This window comes from Protopterus annectens, chromosome 7.part0 (genome assembly GCF_019279795.1).
Source record: "Protopterus annectens isolate FY-2018-M chromosome 7.part0, PAN1.0, whole genome shotgun sequence".
Taxonomy (NCBI): domain Eukaryota; kingdom Metazoa; phylum Chordata; order Ceratodontiformes; family Protopteridae; genus Protopterus; species Protopterus annectens.
In genome coordinates, this window is record NC_056739.1 from 1,500,527,846 (window position 1) to 1,500,545,944 (window position 18,099).

Sequence of the window (18,099 nt, forward strand, 5' to 3'; positions counted from 1 at the left end):
CTTGAAGAATCTGTACTAGCTTTGTGCTCGAATTAGCTATAGTACCTTGAATGGTAACATAACATAGTAGGAAGCTGTATCTAACCGGTGGTCACCAAGGCCATGTTGTTTCTCTTAGGAAGTTTTTCATAAAATTGATAGTGCAAGCAGAAAATCATGGACAAACAGCTGCCATGAAGTAATGATGTTAAAACTTGTGATCTGTTACGTCAACTTGGTAGGCAATGTCTTCTTAGAAAATGGATAACAATGACCTTACTTCCTGAGTTTAGTTAGACAAACTCTGTATTAACATATTTTTGTCTCCTTGCTGCAAGATTAAAGTGCCTTAACCTGAACCTGCCGTGTATTGATTTTTTTGAAGTTTATTTTTCCTTTGACAGATTGGTCCTTTGGACCGGAAACTCATGCTCTAGCTCAGGTCAGATGGGCCTGGTGGCATGAAACCGTATGTGGAAGAGGCCACATCAGTTCTTCTACTCTGAAAGATTTCTGACTGAATTGTCGTTCAAAAGAGGCCAGCCACTGTTTCTGATCTGCGATTGGGGGACGAGTCAACAGTTCCAGCAGTGAGATGATCAATCACGGAGGCTCAGGTAAGGAGGAATTTACCTTTTCTTTGTTTCAGATCAGGGACTTGTTACAGTATTTGTTTTTGTCAGGGAGATTTTATATAAATCAGGGAAAAAAATTGCTGTCTTGTCATAGATCAGGGAAACAGGATAGGTAGGCAGTTATTCTAGATAAACTGTGAAAAGAAATCATGGTACCACGTGATAAGAAGGGTTACGTAACAATTTTTAACTAAGTTAAGACAACATGGGAAATAAGTGCACAAAAAGATCCCGAGATCCGCCATTAACTGAAGACGCGAAATACATGCAATTACAACATGCCGATAACGTTAGGTACTATACAAAATGGGTTAATAAATACAAATTTTATGGCAAATTAGATAAACCTTCACTTATCAAACTTGTCAAACAACTTAAAATAGATGCAAAAGGTCAGGTAAAAAAACAACGCCAATTGGGAGTTCCTCAGGCACACAGGTGGCTTGAGGAAGCAAACCGCAGGGAACAAAAGATTAAAAATTCAAAAGCAATGTTTTTAGACAAAGAAGACAATAACCTTGTAATGGCATCAGCCCCTCCACCCCCTTCGCTTCCCTTACCAGGATATGAAGCGAGTGGACAAGCTGATCCACCTCCGCTATACCCAACTGTCCCTGCGAAATCAAAACCGTTTGTCAGAGATCCTGTCGAGACTAGGTCTCGAACACGTAACTTAAGAGGGGATATTGAATTGTATGAAATAAATAAAAATTCACAAGCTATGAGTGAAGAAGAGATATGTCCACTCATAGAAGTACCAAATCCACAGGCAGGACAAGCAGGACAGGATCCAACTCTTCTAGTGTACAGACCGTGGACACCGGAAGACATCCGGAAAGCCACAGAGGGAATTCCCCATCTGAAAGTTAATTTTAGAAAATTCCTAGAAGACTTACAGGGCATGAGGTTAAGTTACCATTTAAATGGAGAAGAAGTAGAGAAAGTAGACAAATTGTAGGTCCAGATTGGCACATGATCAGTGGCAACTGGAATCCCCGTGACGCAGAACATAAGCCACTCCCACATAGCAACGCAGAGCTGAATAACAGGGTGAAAGGTCTAACAGACCGAATCTCTGAGAAATGGAAGCCTAGGGCTGACTGGACTTGCATTAATCAATGCATCCAACAGGAAGGTGAAACTGTTGATAGATATTATGCTAGATTATTAGAGTGTTTTAATAACCATTGTGGAATGCAGGTACCCGAACACCAAACACATGATTTCCCATATGAGCAACAACTAAAGAATGCATTTTTGAAGGGTAGTATTGCATCCATAAGTAGCTTCATTACAAAACACATGGTAGATCATCGTACGAGTAGATTACAGTCATTACTTGAATATGCAAGACATGCCGAAAGGCATTTTAATAGCAAAAAGAAAAAGAAAACTCAAGTATTCGCAGTAGAAGATGGAGCAGAAGTCTTTGTAGTACAGTCTGGGAAGAAGGGTAAGAAAAATGCCCAGGGAAACAAACAATCTGATAAGCGATCAGAGGAGTCTGAAAAGAGAGAAAGAAAAGGGGTGAATGTTTTAAATGTGGAAAAAAGGGACATTTGGCAAGGGATTGCAGGCAAAACAAAAAGGTAGCCACAGAAGATAAGGAGGGTGAGGACTGACTATATGATAGTCAAGAATCATTAGAAGGGAATAACCAAGAAAAGACAAATGCAAATGTGATAGAAGGAGTAGAGAATGTGATAGAAGAAATAGAGGAAGTACAAGAAATCACCGATGGTGAAGAAAATGAAATTTTGGACTTGGCATTATTGAGCCTAGAGCTCTATTTAGCAGACACAAAACCGGAAGTTACACTTCTGGTAGAGGGGAGGGAAGTTAAATTCCTGTGTGACTCAGGGGCTTCACGGACCCTGATACATCCTTCCGAACTACCAGAATATTCAGAATCACTCGATTATATATTAGTAAAAGCAGCTAATGGACAGCTGTATCGGGAGCCACTCTGCCATAGCATAGCAATAACTAACCCTGTTTCAGGGATGACCCAGAAGAGCAAAACTGTTGTTTCTGCAAAGTGCCCAGTAAATCTTTTGGGCAGAGACCTTATGCAGATATTTGGCATAGCAGTAGTTCCAACTATGCAGGGTATGGAAGCACAGTGACAAATGGATACTTTTGTGGTGCGACCGGAGGACGAAACATTTTATTGGTACAGCCAGGACTTGGTTACGACTGGTCCAGGGGCAGTAACCGAAGAACTGATGAATGTAGCCATCAGTAAATCCCCCTCCCTTGAAACTGATAAACAGCATTTGTTGCATTGTACTCTAGATTACTGTAGCATACCAGGACCTGATAAAGAATATGAGCAAGAACTGTTTAGAAACCATGCTAACAGATTAGTATTGCGTAATCTGTACTGGGACATAGAAGGAAACAGTGTAGTTAGCTGTTCATTGCCCCAAGAATTCCTAGCACTTTATAAATCTAATCGATTACCACGTGTTAGTCTAACTAAAGACAAGAATGTGAAGTGGGCAGACCTAGGGGAAAAAGTCACAAGGTGGGAAAAACAGGCAGAATTAGAACTGTCAGAACAGGGAGTACAAAAGCAGAAGTTGAATTGGATAACACAGAAACACCCAGCTGTGCACTTGCAGGCAAGTCAGGACAGCTGAGTAGCACTCTTACTAGAGGAAGAAGAAAAAGCCTTACGAGGCATACCAGAGACCCTCTAGTCAACAGGGAAATCAGATGTAGGACTTATTCGTACAGCAGGACCAGTTACTATCACGCCAAAGTCAGCATTTAGACCTCAAAAGAGACAGTATCCCTTAAGGAAGGATGCAGAAGTAGGAATCAAACCTATAATAGCAGCCTTACTTAAGGAAGGAGTATTGATAGAATCTCCTGATTCGCCATGTAATACACCCTTATTTCCTGTTAGGAAAGCAAATGGAGAATGGCGTATGGTCCAAGATTTACAAGCTGTAAATGACGCAGTTATACCTAGAGCACCTACGGTGCCAGATCCACACACCTTATTAAATGATTTGAAACCTCAACAGAAGTATTTTTCTGTGGTAGATATTAGCAATGCGTTTTTCTCAATACCGATACACCCTGACAGCCAACATTGGTTTGCGTTTACATTTTAGGGGAAAAGGTATACATACACGTGACTACCACAGGGATATTGTGAGAGTCCAACAATATTCGCACAGGAAATGGCAAGTAACTTGGTGGGATTTATCCCACCGAAAGGCAGCCAGATTTTACTTTATGTAGACGACATTCTGCTGGAAGCCCCCACCCAGCAAGAATGCAGAGAAGCTACCATAGCATTATTACAATTTCTAGCCACTCAAGGACACAAAGTTAACAAAAACAAACTGCGACTTTGGAAAATACAGGTTAAATACTTGGGATATGTAATATCCAAAGAAGGCAGAATATTAGATGAAGACAGGAAAACAGCAATATTACAAGCACCCAAACTGACTACCAAGAAGGAAATGATGTCCTTCCTAGGTACGGCTAACTTTTGTCGGAGTTGGATTCCAAACTATGCCCTGGAGTCTGCTCCACTGACCAACTTAATATACAAGAAGCCTATGGCAGCACAAGATTCATTACAATGGACACCAGAAGCAGAATCAGCTTTCTGCAAATTGAAACAACTAATAGCATCATCATTAGTTTTAGGATTACCGAACTATCATAAACGATTTTTCCAAACTGTAGATTGTAAGCAAGGCTATATGACATCAGTGTTAACACAGCAACATGGGGACAAACAATGCCCCATAGCTTACTATTTATTTTTTTATTTTTATTTTATTTTACATTTGTTGACCGGGCTAGTCTAGCTGGACATATATCCGTTTTCAGTAGAGGCCCGGGGAGAAAAGCTCCAAAATTCATGAAATAAGAAAACAATGTACATCAAAAAAGCAAAGCAAATTACAAAATACAATGGTAGGCTTGTGTAATAAAGTAAGAGAAAAAAAAATGAACAGTTAGCAAGCACAAGGCAAGTTAACCAAACAGAGCTGGTTAACAATACAAATTTCTAGTATGCAACATACTAAAGTTTGCAAAATAATAACTTATAAGAAAAATATCACAAGATGGTAAAACATGCAGAAGGAAGATAAAACAAAATGTATTAAATATAATATAAAAGAAGTAACTGGCATCAAATAGTTATATAATTTAGAGGGACAGTTAGGGGATAGAGAGGGAAGGAAGGAGTGAGGGAGAAGTAATTTCAGTCAGGATTAGTACAAGGACAAAGCCACTGAGTTTTAAGATATTCTTTGATCTGTTTTTTGAATAGGGGTGTGGAGTTAAGGGTAGTTATTTCTTGAGGGAGCTGATTCCAGATTTTCCCAACAGAGTTTGCAAATAATGAGTCACCAGCTTTATTGTATGATTTAGTAGAGGCTACTAGAAGTTTATTAGCAGAGCGTAGAGTAGCTAGGTTCTTATAAGGTGAGATAAGTTTTGTAAGGCTTGGGCTAGCTTCTGGGTAGTGAAGCGACTTATGAACGATAAGTAGTTGCTGATAGAGTAAGTGATTATTTAGTTCTAACCAATCAAGTTGCAAGAGGTTGAGACAATGGTCAGTTCTAAAGGAGTGGCAGAGATGAATCTAGATATACTATTATAACAGGTAGAGAGTTTGGTCAGGTTATTCTTAGATAAGTTAGTATATATAGCAGTGGCATAGAAAAGGGTAGAGATCAGGTGGGTTTGGGCAATGGTCTTTCTAGCTGCCGCTGTAAGAAAGGGTTTAATTGTAGAGAGTACCTATTTTTGTTAACTGATTTAATGGTGTTGTTAATATGGTCATCAAAATTAAGACGGTTATCAATAGTTACACCTAGTAGGCGTGTGGTCATATCTGGGTTGATACAAGTAGCATTGTTAGAGGAGATGGTAAAGAAAGGTGTGGAGGATTTGTGAGTAGGAGTGAAGAGAAGAAGTTTTGTTTTTTTTGGCATTAAGAAGAAGGGAGTGCTCCATAAACCACTTTTCTACATTGTGGAAGACTGTTTGGGTGAGGGACTGGAGGGAGGAGACATTATTAGCAGAACAGATTAAAGTTGAGTCATCAGCATACTGAATGCAGATGGATTGAGGTGTATTCATGTGTAGGTCATTTATAAATAAAGAAAAAAGAAGGGGACCTAGAATAGAGCCTTGAGGAACTCCAATGTTTACTGGTAGTAAGGAAGAAAGGGTGTTTTCCCATAGCACTGCTTGTTGTCTGTTTTGAAGATAGCTCCTAAACCATTGGAGTGCTTGTGAGCCAAGAGAATATTGATTTAGTTTATCAAGAAGTATGTTATGGTTAACCATGTCAAAAGCTTTTGACAAGTCAAGAAATAGAGCAGAGGATAAAAGATTGTTGTTTTTGTTGTTATTTATGGTGTCTGTGAAAGAGAGTAGGGCAGTTGTTGTGCTATGGGAAGGTCTGAAGCCATGTTGACAATTGGCTAGTAATCTGTTTTGTAGAAGATAGTTAAGAAATTGTTTGTGAATGCATCTTTCCATAATCTTTGCTACTGGGGAGAGTAAGGCAATAGGTCGAAAGTTTGAGAATTCAGTAGAGGAGCCACCTTTATGTAAAGGAATTATATGAGATATTTTCCATACGGTAGGAATTTTCCCCTCAGCGATAGTCCTATTAATAAGTATGGATATGGGATAGTCTATAGCTTCTGCAGCAATTTGTAGATATTCTGATGGTAGTAGATCAGCGGATGGAGTACAAGGTTTAAGTTTTTTGAGAAGTTTGTGAATAAGAGATGTAGCTACAGGTTGAAGGTGAAAGGCATTCAAGGAGGTGCTGTGGGTATTTGTAAAGTTAACTGTGGATGAGGGTAATGAATTGGCCAGGGTTTGAATGACTTCTGTAAAATAAGTGTTAAAGGCATCAGGGATCTGGGTGGAATTGTTAAGGTTAAAGCCTGAAGGGGTAGGAGTAGTAGGATGTCCTGGTTTAAGAAGTGTGTTAATACTTGACCAGAACTTTTGAGGGGTATGTTGAGTGGATTGTTGAAGGTGTAGGTAATATTCCTTTTTGTCTGTAAGAGTATCTTTCTTAGTAGCATTTCTTAGTTGTTTAAAGAGGAGGTGATCTGATGGACATTTGGTGGCTCTCCATGTAGCCCACATTCTATTTCTCAGGACCATTTTTTTCTTTGTTTGTCTAGTTAACCATGGTGCTGCTTTGGATCTTGTTCTAGTAGAGTGAATGGGAGCATGTAAGTCAAGGATCTGTAGAAAGTTTGTATTAAAGTAGGCCACTGCTTCATTAAGTTCAAGGTGAGTCAGTTGTGACCAGTCACATGCTTTTAGTTCAGCCAGGAATTTTTCAGGATTGAAGAATTTTTTTGATCGGGATGTCTTGAGTTTATGTGTAGTTGGGATATGCAATTTTTGTCTAATAACATATGTGAGCATATGGTCACTAATATTATCTGGAAGAGTTCCTGGTGTGTAGATGTCAGGGTGGTTGTTAATAAGGATCCAATCTAGAGTTGTTTCTTTGTTGTTAGGTTTGTGGATTCTAGTTGGAGTGGTTATTAATTGAGAGAACCCATGGAGGTTTATGTGGTTAGTAGGGTGTTGGCCTGAGCAGGTTAACCAGTCAATGTTGAAGTCACCAAGTATTATGGTTTCTTGGGGTAGTTGGTTAGACAGTGAGTTGAGTAAGTTTTCAAGAATATGTATATTATTTCCAGGGGGAAGGTACAAACAAATTAGAAAGATTGATTTATTATTGTTAATTTGAAGTTTGATAGATAATACTTCAGCTCTGGCTTCCAGTGATGGAATTTCATTATAGAGAGTCACTTTAAGATTAGTGTTATAGATAATGGCTATACCTCCACCTTTCTTTTTTGTGCGGTCACATCTAAGTATATTATAGCCAGGAGGGGTAATTTCCTGGTCTTGAGTAGAGGGTTTTAGCCAAGTTTCAGTAAGGCATAAAATATCAAATGAATGTAAGTCTAGGAGTGCCTGTAGGTGGTGAGTTTTGTTATTTAAGCTTCTTATATTTAGGTGAGCTATTTGAAGGGAGTTGACTCCTTTAGTATATGATGGTGGTATTGGTATAGATTTATTGTTTAGATTTAAGTTACAGTTAGTATTAGGACCAGGGTTAGGATGAATATCACCATGTAGGAGGAGGTTGCACTGGGGGTACAACTGGCATTTAAGGATCCTTGGTATGCTAGACCAAGTGGCGCGATCCTTGCCCCACTGTGTACAAGCAGTAGTCACGGCTGCAATGGCAGTACAGGCTTCAGCCTCAGTAGTGTTATTCCACCCTCTCACATTGAGAGTGCCTCATGCAGTCATGATTATTTTACTGCAAGAAAAAGTGGCATATCTTTCTCCTGCTAGGCATCTTTCCTGTATGACTATACTGCTGAGCCAACCTCATATGACAATTGAACGATGCACAACTTTGAATCCGTCAACCTTGCTCCCAACCCCTGCAGATGGCAAACCACACTGCTGCCTGCAGGAGATTGAGCAAAAGACACTGCCTAGAAAAGATCTCACGGATTTTCCCTTGGATGATGCCGAGGTGACATACTATGTGGACGGCTCGTGCAAAAAGGGTCCTACAGGACAGAAATTAGTAGGGTATGCAGTAGATTCTGAAACTGAGATTTTAGAAGCAAAGTCTTTACCACACAACTTATCTGCACAAGCAGCAGAATTAATTGTTTTGACAAGGGCATGCATCTTGGCAAAGGGTAAATGTGTGAACATTTTTGCTGACAGCCAGTATGCTTTTTCTACTGTACATGTTTTTGCGCAACAGTGGAAAAATAGAGGAATGATAACATCTACTGGTAAACCGATTAATCATGTGCAATTTATTTTAGATTTGTTAGAATCTATTCAGTTACCTCAGAAAGTAGCTATTTGTAAATGCGTAGCTCATACCAAGCAACAGGACAGGATTTCATAAGGTAATGTGAGAGCTGATACAGATGCAAAGCAGGCAGCTTCAGCTTCAGAAGTATTTCTTTTGAGTGAGGAATTACAACCTTCTGAGATTTTAGATTTAGAAATGTTAAAAACAATGCCGACACTTACTACAAATGTAGAAAAACAAAAATGGGTAAAACGAGGAGCAATTCTTGAGAAAGGGCTGTACATCTCCAAAGAAAGAAAACCAATTTTGCCGTCTAACTTGTTTAGATATGCAGCTTTGTTGAGCCATGGGCAGTGCCATGTCTCAACAGGGGGGATGGTACAGTTAGTGAATCGAGTGTTTACAACGTATGGATTTACAAACTACACAAAAAATTTTTGTGCAGCATGCCATGTTTGTAACAGGCATCATGCACAGGGGGCACTGAAGCCTAAGCAAGGGAGTTTCCCTACACCACCATACCCATTCCATACTATCTGTATGGATTTCATAGAACTAAACAAATGCGAGAATAAAAAGTACTGTCTTGTCATTATAGATATGTTTTCCAAATGGGTAGAAGCTTTTCCGACCAAAAATCCAGATGCAGCTACTGTTGCAAAAGTTCTCGTTAAAGAAACTATTCCTAGATTTCGCATACTGGAAAAGATCTATAGTGACAATGGCACACACTTTGTAAATCAAACCATACAACAATTGAGCCATTATTTCGGGATTTCCTTGAAAAACCATTGTGCATACCACCCCAAATCTGCAGGATTAGTAGAGAGGCATAATGGAGTTCTGAAAAATAAGCTTAGGAAATTGATTAATGAGACACAGAAGAACTGGGTGCACTGTCTGCCTCTGGCACTGTTGAGCATGAGAACTGTTCCAAATGTAAAGGGGTTAACTCCTTTTGAAACACTGTTTGGGAGGGCCTATTATATACCTCAGTGGAAACCTCTCATGCCTGCAGACCAGGAGGCTGACAGTTCACTTGCAGAGTATATGAGGAGACTTCTAAATAACAAACAACTTCTGCAGTTAAATTCTGTTTCAGATAAAGAACAGACCAGACCATCAGAAGCAGTAGTACAACCGGGAACGTGGATCTGGGTGAAGGTCGTGAAGAAAAGAAATTGGAGTTCTCCAAAGTGGGAGGGACCATACCAAGTTTTGCTGGCAACACCCACTGCAGTCAAGACAGCTGAACGTGCTCCCTGGATCCATTTGACGCACTGCAAACTGGTCAAGAACTTTGAACTGGATAAAAACCTTGTTACTGTTACACAACGAGAGCAAAATGACCAGGTATAGAGTAAACAGGGATGCAGAATTACCTCAGACAAATTGCATGATCATCCTGTTAGCTATACTGGTAACAATAATCTTTTTGCTGTGGCCTTTCCTTTTTTCAGCCACACGAGTTGAACTGAACAAACATGATGCGTTACTCATAGACTGGAACCCAAACTTTAACACTTACCAAGCAATTAAATATGTGTATGCTGAGAATTTTAATGTTTCAAACTGCTGGATTTGCACAGCTATACCAACAGCATACGGGGGATTATTGATGACTGCTGTCCCCCTAGGGGTCAATGAGACCTGGGAAAATTTGATTTTTGATACTACACCTGTAAAATCACAAGACAAAATAGCATTGTACCTACCTGTTACGCAAAAAGGAATTGTATGTTTTTATAACAATGACACTATTCAGGTGGGTTGGAGCAATTGCAATGTGACTGTTTCTTATAAATGTTATATTAAGGCTAATAAGGTAGAAACTATTTGTGATACAAACTATGACTCATATCTTGAGAAAATGCAAAAAAACTGTTAGTGAAATACAGCATAATCCTGTTCTTTTGAAGCAACTTTCTATCATTGATAAGAAAATGTTTCATGCAGGACAAGCATATATCAATACTAAAGTAGAGAATTGTTATTTTATTTGTGGGAAAAAAGGCATACAAATGGCTACCTGAGAAGTGGTCTGGCAGTTGTTTTGTGGGTTACCTGGTTCCGGCCATATGACACACTGCGGCTTTGCCTCGAGGGAAAATTTGAAATGTTAGAGAGGTCAGCAGTAAACCTGGAAATCCAATCAAGAGACCTGAGAATCCAGTGGGATGAATCAAAGCAGGATGGAGAAATCATAATTCCATGAAAAACAAAGATAAACTAACACACATGGACTTGTGTGACACTATTATATCATGGGCAGGCATAGCCCCTGCATATGGCACAGTGAAATCAATTTGGGAGCTGAGAAAACTGTCCAAACTTCTCGAAGTTATGAGCAATGCAACCTTTTCTGCTCTTGAATTAATGACTGATGAACTGAATGCTATGAGAACTGTGGTGCTTCAAAACCGCATGGCTCTCAACTTCACACTAGTGGCGAGAGGTGGTATGTGCGCTTTAATCAAAGAAAAATGCTGTTCATATATTCCTGACAACCAACATGAGATAAATGACAACCTTGAGGTGATTCAACAAGTGTCGGCCATGACCAAACCAGGCCCAAACCCTCTGACGGACTTTTTCCAGAATTTGTTTGGGGGGGTGGAGTTCTATCCTAATGAACATCCTGATTGCCATTTGTGTGGGATTACTCCTATTAGGAGCATGCATTTGTTGTGGTATTCCCTGCATGAAAAAGTTAATCAAAGATTTTATAGACATATCAGTTTCTGAGACTTTGTATCAAAGTACTGAAATTGAAGAGTTGTTGAAAACTGAAATGCTTTAATAAGTTTAAACTGAATGACTCTCTTAACTGCAAATCCGAAATGGAAGAGGTTAGGAGAAAAAGCAAACTGTTTATGCTTTTGAAAATAGAATAAAAAGTATTAACAGGGGAGGAAATGTTAGAAAAATATGTATTAATAATATATGTTTGGTACTTATTAGAAGCTAAAAGAGTTAACACATTTCATTCTATTTTATGTACAGCTTAATTCTGTATGAAATTATAAGATGATTTTTCAAACCACAGTATGCTTTCTGAAACGGCAAGATGCACCCTGACCTAGTATTTGCTAGCACAGCAAAATTCATGTGTATGCCTTTTGGAAATGTACTGAGAAGCAGGTGATTATCTGCTAAGTCAGGAAAATGAATGAATAGTGTATAAATAGAACAATGCTGTTTTCTATAATATGATTAAATATGAACAATCAGCTCTGTTCGTGTTATGAGAACATGCACAGCTGCGGAAAAGAAGAGATACATGAAACAAAAGACTGCTTGAAGAATCTGTACTAGTTTTGTGCTGGAATTAGCTATAGTACCTTGAATGGTAACATAACATAGTGGGAAGCTGTATCTAACCGGTGGTCACCAAGGCCATGTTGTTTTTCTTAGGATTTTTTTCATAAAATTGATAGTGCAAGCAGAAAATCATGGACAAATAGCTGCTATGAAGTAATGATGTTAAAACTTGTGATCTGTTACGTCAGCTTGTTAGGCAATGTCTTGTTAGAAAATGTATAAAAATGACCTTAGTTCCTGATTTTAGTTAGACAAACTCTGTATTAACATGTTTTTGTCTCCTTGCTGCAAGATTAAAGTGCCTTAACCTGAACCTGCCGTGTATTGATCTTTTTGAAGTTTATTTTTCCTTTGACAAGGAGTGATGAGATCTACTACGTATATCGTATATGTATATCAGCAGTTCCCTGAAATACACGACTGTGGCAGTTTGAACTTCTGCCTTCATCCCAGTCTAACACCAGAGGGATGCATAAGCAGTCTTTGGGGGGGGGGGTTGAGAGGCAGGCACTTCCCAGATAGGACATGTGTATCCAGATAATAAAGGGTTGTTAGTTTATTGTGAGCTACTGTTTTGTCATCTTTACCTTGGGTACAACTTATGTCTTCCTTGAAAGAAAAAAAAACACATAAAACTGAAATTCTTTTCTTATTTCCTAAATGGTTATTATGGTAATCTCTTTGCTCAGGAAATGTATGTTGAAAGGATGCATTGAAAACTAAGCCTGAACAGCATCACAATTTCTTTACTTAATCATAATTTCTGTTCAAGCCATTATTGGATCAAAATGTGTGTAAAAAGAAAAAGAAAACACTCTAAAATGCATTTCAGAGCATGTAGAAAGTTATAGCTTCTTGAAAATGCTGAAAAGTAAGGCAAAATGTGAGAAAAGGAAGAAAAAAGTAATGTGCATGGTATGGGGAGCCCAAGATGGGGAGGGGGAATGGGAAAGACTGGAGGCTATTGTGTGTATGGGGGAAGTCTGAAACAGTAGGCCTAGGCAGGGTTGCCAGATTTCTAGCCCCCCAGGTAGGGACAAAAAAAAAAGAAGGTCTCTCACTGCAAGTGAAGACCAAAAAAAAAAAAAAAAAAAAAAAAAAAGGTCTTTAATGCGGAACACAGTTCCTCATTAAAGAACTGAGCTCGCTCAATAGCTTTGCACTAAACACGGAGCTTCTCGTGGTTAATGCATTGCAGTTCCGCATTCAACACAAGTAGCTCCGTGTTTAGCGATTTTTGATTGGCCCGTATACCGGCATATGGGCCAATCAAAAATCGCTAAACATGGAGCTTCTCGTGTTTGATGCGGAACACAAGAAGCTCCGTGTTTAGCAATTTTGATTGGCTCGTATGCCAGGTATATGGGACAATAAAAAAAAAACAGAAAACAAACAAAGCGGAGGCTGGCTGGGATTTAAACTGGCAGGGCGGGACTCGGGATCAGGCTGCTGATCTCGGGACAGTCCCGCCCAAATAGGGACGTCTGGCAACCCTGGGCCTAGGGCACCGTTTCACCTACGTCCAGACGTGTACATAGAGTTACTGCAATATATCATTGCTACAACTAAATGCCAGTAACTGTAAATGTCCCTTTTTGTGAGATGGGCCAACACAGTGTAGTACACAAGTCTTGTAAGAATATTGTAGCTAAATGTCAGTCAGTACATACTACTCCTAAAAGTTTGCAGCATGAGCTAAAAGGTTGCTTAGGAAGGGCGGCAGTGACAGGGTGATACATAGACTAGAAGTGCCTAGCTTGACATCTGCTGGGGGCCCCTAAACTGCTAACACCAGCCCTGATTTTACAATTGCTAAGTGATACTGCAAATCACTCATCATCGCACAAAGATTCTTTAAAGAAAAGAAATGGGGAGACAAGAAAGTGGTGAAAGGGAGAGTAAGCAGGTGGATAAACAAAGTGAAAGTAAAGCAGGAATGTACAGGAAGGGTGTAGGAAAGAACCAGAGCTATCCATTTCTTCAACAGTAATAATTGAGCTCATGTACAGAGTCTTAACTGAAATTGGACTGTCACCTGCAGAGAGAGGGGTTGACAATAACATAATTGCATTGTGAAGTCAATTGGACCAAATTAATTGTGTTAAAGAGATATGTGTCAAATGGAGAGCTTGGAGCAATCTTTTTTTTTCTTTTTCTGGGGGGGGAACTGTGCCTTTTTTTAAGGAGTGAGTGGAATGTTGGGGAAGGAACATAGGCACATCAGGGCAAAGCAAGTTGGGAAGGTGAGGAAGCATTTGCTGATAGACAAGACATACAAGACAAGAGGCAGGGTTGGTGAAGGACACATGAGTGGGGTGAACACCATGGTTGGGGTGAGGGTGCGGAGATTTCGAACTTATGGATGTCAAGTTTGGTGAGAGTGAGAATCGAGTCCTCACCCACTGGAGTGTCATAACTGTCACCTCAATGTGCCAATGGCTGCAGTGTCTGATGTCTGCTTGTCATTGTGTTATGCAGGCCAATGACAGAGAGCAGTGTCACTACTCAGCGTAGGTGTGCACCAATTGTGGGGTGCACAATCCTATGCACCATACCTGGCAGTTCAGCTTGAGTAACAAAATCAGCCATCTACCTCTGCTCCCAGAAGGAACAACAAGCCTATCCTCTGGGGCAGAGCTACCTGAGGGTCCAGGTAAGGCAGCGGCAGCAGGGCAGGGTGCAGCTAGGCTGCAGCCCACAAGTGCTGGGCCTTGGTGCTGTAGCCAGTGGAGTGAGAGTAGGTGGATCACGGGGAACTGGCCTACCCTGTTGTGCTGTAATACTAAAACCATTAAAATACAATAATAAAATAAAACATAACCTGAAAAGTGTAAATAATAAAAATGTAATAACAAGGGTAAACAAACTATTCCATGCATCTGATTTGTAATCAGATCCATGATAGTGCTCCTGCAACAGCCAGGGACCATACACATTCACTAGGAGTCCAACAGACATTTTGGTCTGCTGCACAGCTCACCTTTGAGACCAAAATCTCAAAACATCTCCACAAACACCAGCCATTTCTATTGCAGATGAAGACCAGACTAAAATGATCTTTTCTGCCAATTCCAGTTATCACAGATCTTAAGAGAACACACGTTTGGATTTTGCAACATTTGAAAATGGTGAGCATTGCTTACTGTGTTTGTGCCATGGTAATCGATAAAGATATGTTAAACCAAACAGATGTTAATACATAAGTACATAACTGACACAATATTAGTTTGTCAACCATCAGGAAAATAATTTTGATAGAAGAAATACCATGTCAACTGCTATAATTGAAGGAGACTGTAATGTGAAATGGGACACCATTAAAAAAGACAGATGTCTGCTGTATTAGATCTCTGCACCTTATCTATGGTAGTCCTACATTCACAGCTGTTGCCAGAAGAAGAATAAAAAAAATACATGTCTATGTTAATTTCATTGCTTCCTAATGCAAGGTCACATTAATAAAATACAGGCTGCAATCCTTCTATCCAAACCCAGGACCATGTGGACTTCAGCCCGACACTTAACTTCTGCAGCCACAGGAGAAGTTACATGATCACCCCCTTCATTAGTATTAATTCTGAGGTTCACACTGTTAAACACAGTGCAACAGAACTTAGTGGGTTTGAGTGTGGTGCAATTGCATTAATAGAATGCATCCCACATGTATTTTTAGATATCTAGGTCCTGTCTGCTACCTGGGTGGTCCAGTAGTGCAGTTTGTGCACTGCCACTGTGCCTGCAAATCAGTTGATAATAGCTGAAGCCATTTGTGCAAAGTGCAGCACCATGCAAACAGTGACCCAAAAAGTATGAGAAAAAAAGTAATAATAGGCAGAAACAGAAATGAGTGTATGATACACACAGTGCAATATGTTACTACACATGAAATATTCCTAATTAGGTCTGGAATCCAATTCAACATCCGATGCACTTTTAGATGCGTGCCTTAACTCTGTTTTTTCACACACACAAACACACACACACACAAACACACACACACACACACACACACACACACACACACACACACACACACACTCCTTTGTAGCAAGCAGCAAAACTCATTCAGCGCACTAACAAATTGAATAGAATGTACAGTTATATTAAAATATCACATGTTACATGTACATGTAGTGAAATGTTTATCTCGGAAAATACTGCAATTAGTGATTAGACACCCTATTATGATTCTTGCTTGCAACTATACAGCATTGTCTTAACTGTCTGTGTTCCTTGGTCATTCAGCAGTTATCTGACCTGTACTGTGGGACATACAGTGTGTACACCACTCTATGTCACTGCACTGACAATGTCAAATGATATTAACTGGGAATAATATGGTATGCACTTGCCAACTAAGGAAAGCCAGGTCGGATGTCATAAACAGGGACTGACTGTTCTATTGGGGATGGAGGATCAACATTGCATTTCTGCTATACCACTAACAAGACTGTGTTGGATTGGTTATATTGCTTGTTTGGCATCCTGCCAATTGTCTGATTTTGGTAGGGTTGAGAAGTTAGAAACTGTAATGTGTATCCATACTGTCAAACTGTTGTCTGTAATGCTTTCCCAATACAAAAGTATAGTGATGTAGGATGATGGTTGTAAGCTCCTAGGTGGTGAATCAGTGTGCTGTGGCTTGTCTCCTAGCCAGAGCAAGGACATACTGAGCATGCCTATGTCTGCCTACAATGATGCCTACTGCTGGTTCCTCCTCTAAGTCATCATCAGCCTGTGGCTGTGGTAACCTTGGCATTGTTGGGAGGATGTGTTCCCTTTGCGATCCTGCTGCAGCTGTATCCACTACATTAACTTGAGTAGCATAGTACGTACTATGAGCATTGAGGGACATGTCAGTGGATTGTAATGGTTGCATTGGCCAGAGGTATGTAGGCACTAGCATTGTGAGTGGAGAAGCTAAAAAATATGCACTATGACATCACAGGTTGGAATGTGTGTCTCTTTAAGGTGTTCTTCTGTGTGTGTGTGTGTGTGTGTGTGTGTGTGTGTGTGTGTGTGTGTGTGTGTGTGTGTGCGTGTGTGCGCGCTTGCGCACATTTCTGATGGGTTTAATCAGCCATTACTCCAGTGCATAGCATGCATCTACTCATCAATGAGACTGTGAGATATCCCCAATACCACGCATCTGGTGCAGTTGAGAGATGGGGCACATATGAAGTCCTGTTAACTGCCACGGTTGCCAGCACACACGTTACAGATGCTTTCCATGCCATTACACATGACTTGGCAGTTGTTTGAGTGATAGATGTTACAGTTAATGTAGACCCTACCCTGTTTTCCAGGTGTTGTTATCATGTGTGCATGGCAGCGATGTATGACACACATAACTTCAGGATAGTGTGATACATGGTACAATTGTAGCATTCTTGTGACCATCTCCTCAGAAGTAATGATAGAATATATGCGCTCTCTGCCATGTTGTAGCATAGCATGCAGGAATGTTTTGAAGATCCTAGATGCTGATGCGCATTGCACACCAATCATGGCCCCGGGTAGTCTGTGAAAGGTACCTGTGGCTAAGATTCTACGTTCAACACATGCCTTAGTTTTCACTGGGATGGGTTCCCAGCATTTGGCCCTGGCTGTGAGTCAAGGCTGCCAGAGGTTGCACAGTTTCTGTACTGTGTCTTTGGCCCACAAAGGCTTCACTCTCTCTGTCTATGGCTATTGGCAGCAGCAGCACTGTCCTCAGCCTGTAGCACAGACAAATGTATTAAAAAGCAGCAGCTACTAATAATTTGTCTGTGATCACTTTGTGTCTGTACTCTACTATTTTCTCAATCCACATAAAAAACAGCATGGAGCTCCGCTAGGGACGGCTTGCACCTGTCATCACTGGGCTTTCGGATATTGGCAAAGGCTCTTGCCAACCCCATAGTACCTTTTTTAGGCAAGGCTCAAAAGTCAAACCCACCCCCATAGACAGCACAAGGAACAAGAAACTAAGGATAATGCTGCTAAATGCCAGAAGTCTTAACCTCAAGATGCATGCACTCGAAGCTCTCCTCAGTATGGAGAACATCGATATCTGTGCTGTGACAGAAACCTGGTTCAAGGCTCCAGAGAGCACCCAAGCACTACCAGGCTATACCTCATATCATGCTTTTCGGCCCCAAAACCCAGACCGAACCACAAAAGGAGGGGGAGTTTCCATATTTATCAAGGATATCCACACCTCCAGGTTAGTGGCATTGCACGAAGTATCGGAGACCATCCATGTGCAACTAACAGTGGGCAAGACTGCTTTTCAGTTTATAGCATCCTACAGACCAC